The sequence below is a fragment of the Antedon bifida genome, chromosome 7, assembly GCF_963402885.1.
Source record: "Antedon bifida chromosome 7, ecAntBifi1.1, whole genome shotgun sequence".
Classification (NCBI taxonomy): Eukaryota; Metazoa; Echinodermata; class Crinoidea; order Comatulida; family Antedonidae; genus Antedon; species Antedon bifida.
In genome coordinates, this window is record NC_136232.1 from 2943724 (window position 1) to 2952621 (window position 8898).

The following is an 8898-nucleotide window of genomic DNA, read 5'->3' on the forward strand; positions in this document are numbered from 1 at the left end:
ATTGGGTCAGACAATTATAGAAATGACGTCACGAAACTTGTGATCTGTTCATAAAACCCAAGCATTAGAACACTTTTATTCGTTGACAATAATAACACAGGTAAGGTAAAATTAGACCAGGATTTAAATGGATATATATAGTGACAGTAATGATATGGTAACATTTGTATTGTATCTAGATTACATATGATTCAATGATCGTTATTGATGGGTAAAGCACCGTGTCAATTAGGAACGCCCATGTAGAAAGTGTGACTATTATTGACAGGCCTATTTTTGTAGGTGTATTTGTTATTTTATTTTGGATGTTGAGCTGTACAATCACAGATACTGAGATAGGAGGGTCACGCGAAACCCATTTTGGCACGCATAGAAGAGGAGTGGACGGTCAACGGAGAATATACAGTAGTAGGCCTGCCTGCCTAGCGCAAATGTCTGAGTTTGTAATCCCAAAATATAATGATGAACTTCGTATACACTGTTCTATTTATAGCTCACGCCCACCCATACAAAATATGCCGTCCAGGATATAGAAATTCTAGGACCTAGGTTGTACTATTATGTAACACTCCCACCAAAATAGATATCATTCAGGATCTTCAAATATTATTTTTGACTATGACCTTGAATGTTTCAACTTTTTGTAACTTTACCCACCCAACCACATTGTATGTTCTATGTGTATCTCCTATGATACGCCCCAAAAACCAGCTGGGATTGAAATAAGACTTTGAGGGTTTCGTCCCGACTCAATTTACAGAAACGTAGAATTTTGTTGGGTTATTTTGAAAACATTCTTTTTTCTTGTACTATGATTATTTAAGTATGTTTATGATGAAGGGAAATAAAGAAAGAAAGCATGAAGGAGATTAGAAACTGTGCCTTTTGTTGATGATTTTTCAACATTTCAAATTGGTGTTCACATTGGTCTTCTTCAATGACAATTATGTCGAGAGAACCTATTAGTATTGGTTCTAACTCTTAATTATAAAGTGTCATTTTAATTTAATGACGTCAACGTTTTTGCAGGAGAATCATTTTGATGCGGCGCAGTTGAACAATATTCATTAAATAACTGATCCCAGGATTTCACCTTACGTCCTAATATTATATCGTAGCTTAAATCTTACGCTTATTCACATGCTCTTTCAGTTTAATGGCAATTAAAAGTATTCATTTGCGTAGCTGGTAGACCTAATCGGAGTCCCGATCAAGACCGCGAGGTTGTGTGATCATGTGTCCTCTACTGTGTTTCAATTTAATATTAGTAAAAGATTAATATTTTTGCACATATGGCGTTTCATAGGTATAATACAAAAAAATGACAAATTAAATAAAGATTTGGGGAAAGTTTAGCGGTGGTAGATGTCCCACCACCATCCTCCATTTCTCCTCGTCCTCAAAAGTTAAGAATTAATGACCAAGGATACCCCAGCGGTGTGGTACTAACTGTAATTTTAAGAAGACAAGCCTGTAATACATTTTAAAATAGTTTTTCCTATTACTGTAAAAATCATCTAATTTAGGTAATCAAAGCTAAATAAAGAATACAATACATTTGAATACTGAGAGCCTGAAGGAAAATGTACTATTTATTATGTAGACGTCATTTCCCATACAACAATTAATACTACAATCTTTCTTGTAAAAACTACTAGGGTTCAAAGAAATACCAGTTAAATAGCGTTTCCATTGAGGAAATGGTTGACATCTGTTAAAACATTTATAAAAAGAACATACAAATTGAAATTAACAAAATTAAGATTGTACAGAATAACAAATAACACACACAAAAAACACACGAGAATGACGCAGACAATCTTTGAACATAGGCAACAGGTATATTAGTTAAAGAGCTTTTGCTAGGCTAGGCTAGGCTCGGCTCTGTACTGTATGTACATTTGAATACGAAATAAAGAATAAATGAAAAAAATGAACATAAAGCAGTAGAACCTCTTCTTTTGGGACATCACTGATTCAGGGGACACTAATAAGGACATTGTCCCAAAATTATTTTCCCCTTATTATAGAAGTTGTACTATAATACCTTAATTATAACAACTAAAATAAGATATTTAATGGTTCTTATACTATAGAACCGTATGTATTCTCTTGCGTGCCACCAAATTTAAAACCTTCGGGAGTCGACCCAGTGTGTCCCAGTAATTGGGGGGTGCGTGTCCTCTAGTTAGGGATTGACTGTAATGTTAAAACATACATTTTCCATTTTAAAAGTGTTTCCTTAATATGAGTGTCAAAAGTAGGGATTTTATTATATAAGCTAATAATCCGATGGGATGCCATTCCCTTGCGGATAAAATAAGAAAAATTACAGGAAAATTATATCACTGATTAAAAAGGACAATATAATTATATGGATTATTGTTATGGTATTTTAATTGTGGATCTAACCACGCGTAGTACTCGTTCAATACTTAACTTTACCAGACTCAACTATAATAGTGATATTAAATTAATTATATATGACGTCAAGACACGTTAGTAATTATCTTGCTTGACACAGTGTCATTAAATGATTCCCAATGTCACCTTGAACAATTTTCATTAAATATTTTGATCCTGGGCTTTCTATTTGACGCGGGGTTGGCTCTTTAGCGGCACACGATGGCTGGTTTATTAGGTTTTTATTAAAATGGGTGATAGTTCACCGTCAAACTATTGACGTCATCAAGCGGAAGTTATCACTGTTTTAGTTCCAGTAGAACAAATAATTACGACTGTCAGATTTATAGACTTCGTGAATGGTTCCAATGGTCATCAATTTAAGTCGACAGCAAGCCATGATGTCAGACAATGTTATCGTACAATATTGGCCTGGTACACAGTGGCTCTGATAAGTGGTTGTTACGGTGACAGTGACGTCATTACAGCCAGCGGGGTAAAAATGGTTCATATAAGTTCAGTCGTACCACTTGTTGACTACTTACTGTTCACTGGTGTGTCACATAATTGTTATGGTGTGTTTATTATGGATGCAGTGAGGGATAGTACGATGATGTGCCAACATATAAATGGTGAATGAACTCCCATGTGTTAGGCCTACTAATTCATTTTTATGTTCGTTCAACACTCGTGTGCCAGACAGGCTAACGACCGACCATATTTTCTAAGCATGCGCCAAAACGGAGAAGTCATAAGAGATGTGTATACGACTACATTTATACTTAAAATACTAATATTATAGTTAAAAATGTACTGTATACTGTAGAATCCCTGTTACGGGAACACCTTCTGGAACCAATGTGTCCCTTTACTAGAAGTGTCCCATGCCAAGAAGGGTATTACCCATTTTGAATGACCAGTTTGTGGGGTCGGAAAGTATCACTGTGCTACACAGATCGTAGTATTAGTCGTAACCTTTAGACATTACAATGTCTAGGGTCTATATAGTTAGGCCTACACTACGGTAATCGATACTTTGGGAGTGTCCCATACCAAGTGGGGTATTACCCATTTTGAATGACCAGTTTGTGGGGTCGGAAATTATCACTGTGCTACTACACAGATCGTAGTATTAGTCGTAAACTTTAGAAATTACAAGTCTATGGCCTATAGTTACAGTACGGTAATCGATACTAATAATAATGGGTGGTTGTAAAGGGTTTTACGTAATGATGACATTAAAAAAAACAAATCTTAGAAATTTGAAAACTCTACGCAGTTGTTCTCTGTGTCAAAAAAGGTGTTTACCGCTTCTGAAAGCTGTGCAAATAACACAACTTTATAGAACATTGTAAAGTCAGTGATCTGTTAAGTTTAAACTTATCATAAACTTTTCATTACTGATTCATCAATATTTTCAGAATCAACATTGGTCAAAAATATTATTGACAATAAGAATTCTTTATAGCTTAGATGTTTTGTAAATAAGCGACTAATTATTGTAAGTATTATATTGTTCGTTGAGCCTTCGATTGTTCATTGAATATTAAACGATTATCCGTTGACGTCAATCGATGGTAAATATAAATGACAAGTTGGCGGTAACAAAAATACATTATCATTCTATTTCCAATAATGACCGGATTTCTGCTGATAAATGTAAAATTCTTCCTATATTTACTTTTTCTTTCTTTCCTTTTTATCCATTTAATTTTATTTCGAGCAATATGCCTAAAAATCCTAGAGGCCACCTCTATTAAAAGGAAACCGCTATTAAGAGGCCACCTCTATTAAAAGGAAACTTCTATTAAGAAAACACCACTTTTAAGGGGACACCCCTATTAAGAGGACACCTCTATTAAGGGAACACCTCTATTAAGAGGACACCTCTATTAAGACGACACCTCTATTAAGAGGACACCTCAATTAAGAGGACACCTCTATTAAGAGGACACCTCTATTAAGGGAACACCTCTATTAAGACGACACCTCTATTAAGAGGACACCTCAATTAAGAGGACACCTCTATTAAGGGAACACCTCTATTAAGACGACACCTCTATTAAGAGGACACCTCTATTAAGGGAACACCTCTATTAAGAGGACACCTCTATTAAGAGGACACCCCTATTAAGAGGACACCCCTATTAAGGGAACACCTCTATTAAGAGGACACCTCTATTAAGAGGACACCCCTATTAAGAGGACACCTCTATTAAAAGGAAACCACTATTAAGAGGACACCCCTATTAAGAGGACACCCCTATTAAGAGGACACCCCTATTAAGAGGACACCTCTATTAAAAGGAAACCACTATTAAGAGGACACCCCTATTAAGAGGACACCCCTATTAAGAGGACACCTCTATTAAAAGGAAACCACTATTAAGAGGACACCCCTATTAAGAGGACACCCCTATTAAGAGGACACCTCTATTAAGGGAACACCTCTATTAAAAGGACACCTCTATTAAAAGGAAACCACTATTAAGAGGACACCTCTATTAAAAGGAAACTTCTATTAAGAAAACACCACTTTTAAGGGGACACCCCTATTAAGAGGACACCTCTATTAAGACGACACCTCTATTAAGAGGACACCTCAATTAGGGGAACACTTCTATTAAAAGGACACCTCTAAGAGGACGAGGACACCTTTCCATGAAATGAACCTTTTAACATTACCGGCAAATCCCTGTTTAGAGGATACCCAAAGGGACACTTTATTGGCTCCCAAACGTTCCTGGCCGTCTACGATATTGGGTATAGTTCAATTCCATTCTATTTACTTCCACAAAAATACACAGGCCCCAACATTGTATGAATGAATGATTAGATATATAAATTATACACTAAACCCTTCGACCCGCACCGATAAATAAAAAAACAATAAACGTGATTGAGTAAATCAGTGAAAGTTATAATAAATGTTTATTATACTTCAAGAGATGCCAATATAATAGTAAAGGTAATGGGGTGCAACCAGTTAAAAACAAATACTATTACAGCTGTAAACAGGACATTCACATTTTGAAACATAAGCGGAACACGGCAGTAGTAAATCATACTCACTTAACTAACTGTTTCCCTGTGTTTTTTTAACGAGAAGTGTAGGGTGGAGTGTTGACAAAGGGAAGTTCTTGACTATGAACTTTGCACAAAAAGCACTGTTGCAGCACTTCAAACACCCTTCCTCAACATTCTACAACCTCTCCAAGCTGTCATTTATTCTGGGAATAATTTTTTGATATAGGCCTATATCCATTAAAAACTGTAGTCCTGATGTAAGCATATTGTTTTCCGAAAATTTGTATTGGCAGTTTTACTTTATCGTATTGATTTTGCTTTTGCATATTTGTATCTCCATTGAGATTCTGCAAAAACATTGTCATTTTTTCTAGTAATTTGCCTTTGGGTCTATTACAAACTACTACATCATTCTCTCTTGTATATCTATATTTCTATTTATGTTATGTCTATTTAAATCTAATCGACACTATCTTCATTCATCTTTTTTATTTCGGAGTACTATAATCTCATAATATATCATAATAATATAAATAAAAAAACGTAGAAAAAGAAAACGTACATTTAAAAAAAGAGTTTATTATTAGGATTGTCACCAAAATAGATAGAAATTTGGCGCGCCATACATCCAACGGGAAAAACATTTATATGACTGATTTGGATAAAAAAATAATACAATAGACCTACTACAGTATAAAAATCTTATACAGTTATAAATTGGCATTGATATTTATTATTAACATAGAAGTTGTTACTTCACCGGAAAACACTGTTAATAAAAAAAACATCTAACATTGTAAGATTTTGAAAGTCAAAACAGAACAGAAGATATCATTCTACAACTTGACTGTGGATGACGTGATAAAATGCATACTGGTTATGGCAGTATATTTCCTTTTATGGGATGTAATATCAGCATCGGATCTAGGTCAATAGAGTGTGGTTAACAGCAACCTTGACTTTTAAATGTGACGTCATTAATTGCCAATGGTTTATATTTCGTAATTGTAAAATGGAAAAAATAGGAAAATGAATGGAAGAACACAGTATTTTTCATACCATCGGGTAGTATATTATTTTTATTAATGATAAACACCACATTTTAAATAGTGATAATTAACAGCATATTATACTATATTTATTTTTAAACATTTCCGAACGCATATGGTTGGTTGGAGACATTATGTTGAATGTGAAATCCTTAATTCCAAAATTCGTTGCATAATTTGTTTATGTTCTGAGAGTTCTTATAAAAAGTGTATTGAACTCTTCTCCATCCGTGAAGAATATAACTGTATATCTTACGGTAGGCAAAAGGAAATTAACATAAAAACAACATTAATTGAAAATTAAGTATTCTATTCAGTGGTACAGCGGAAATTAAAGAACTTTTTAATCTGACGTGATAGAGTTTTGAAATTGCAATTAACAAACATTGTTTAGAACGTAATCAACCAACTTATAATTAAAAAGAAAATAATTACAGTAAATCATTTCATGGATTTTCTCCTCCCATAAATGGTGACCAATAGTGGTTTACCGCATCACAGTACACATACAGTATCCCTCCTCCCCCCATTTGGGACGCTCCTATTATATCAAGGGGAAACTTTCTTGAGAAACGAATGAGGGAGCTCACTATTTTACAGATTTACAGGTATTATGAAGTCAATATACAATATACAATACATAAATAATTTATGAACGTTGCAATCGTTCGTGAAATTCGTACACATCCCCGCTGTTTTTACCCACCTGTAGCCTACTAAAGGTAAACAGTAAATATTGTTATAGCATCAAAACAATAACAAAGTGATGAAATACAGTAAAAGGGACACTTTATATTATTACTCCCTACTATCCTGCCTTGACCTTCTCCTCAATTGACTGCCTATAGTATGCAGGAAGCATAATCTAACGATTCCAGGAAAACGTAAACAATACTTGTAAATAAATTTCCTGCGGCCTTGAAAATGAACTCACTGCGCAAGTCGGTCAAACATATTCAGTGTGAAAGGCAAATGAACTCCGTCGGTCGCGTCTGCCGTGCTCGCTCAACCTTAGCGAGTAATTGGTGCACATGCGCATTGTGGTTCAATCGTGAGGTTGATTCTACAGCTTGAGCACGTTAGATCCTAATGCTTTTAAAAGCATCATGCTGTTGATCGTGTTAATTCTTCATTCCGACAGCTATTTGCGTTTATGTGATGGTTTGTACATTAATCTTGCTATTATTAGGCGCAACATTATTTGTAAGTCTGCTGATTTTGATGGTAATGCACGTATCTTGTCGAGCACGCCATATGTATAAATATAGATGGTGACGCAACAGTGTGTCAATCTTCCCATTTTTTTGGATATCCAAGATCTGTCTCCTATGATATGGATCTACCATGTATCAATGTTGGTGCTACACTATACTAATTGTCTGTCAAAAGAAAATGTCACACACTATTCTCTTCTGTTCTTTGCAAGTCTGGTGATAGTAGGCCTACAGTAGACATATGTTATTCACTTCTTCTTCCAAAGTGCCAAGTTTCTGTGACGTGGGTCTTTCCCGTTTTTCCTTCCCGTGGGAGTTCCATTGTAGTTCTCTTCTTCTTTGATTGTGCCTCTCAAGTCTACTTTATTATTCTAATTTAACTGACTTCATGTTTGTTTCTGGCATCAAGCTTCATTGTTAACTATCTTTTAATTATGGGTTCCTGTGTTTTAGGTGGTAATTCCAACTTCTATTTTTTCGTATAATGGAATTAAATGATAATATTGTTCAATGAAATATAGGCCTAGGCCTGGTTCTGTTTCATAGTGAATAATAGTATTAACAACTACACTCATGGTTTAGCGGTGTGTGATGTAGGCCTAAATTACCGTATACTTTTTAATTGCGGAGAATTACCGTAATATTTGGTGTCCGTGGTGATGAGGTCTGTGGATGTGGTGATGCTCCTCAAATGTAATCTATATCATTGGAATTAACCTCAAATGCCAAGTGGGTCTTGGAGGATACGTTTTACCGCATATTGGTGCATAATTAAAAATAATTATTATAATTTAATTTGTTAAATTACTTACAGCGGGCAAAGTTTTTTTCCTTTTCTTTTTTTTTTTATTCCATTTCAAAACATATACATAAAATAAGATACACAAGATAACAGAAAAAACAAACATAATCTATCGCATAAATTATATTGCAAATTATGATTGTTGGTAAAATAAAATTGAAAAATTTCGTCAGTTCTCAAATAATATAGCCTAAAGTTCTTTTGTATTTTTGGTAAGTGTAAAGTAAATGATTAAAATTGAGAGATTGTTCCTTAATTTTACAACGATAAATGTACCATTTTACAATTATAATGAAGCGGGTTGATTGTTCATGTGACTTATTAAACCCAACATATACTTTTTTTTAAAAATATTTAAATTATCATTGATATTTCGATGTATATGCCTTTTCTCATAATTTCT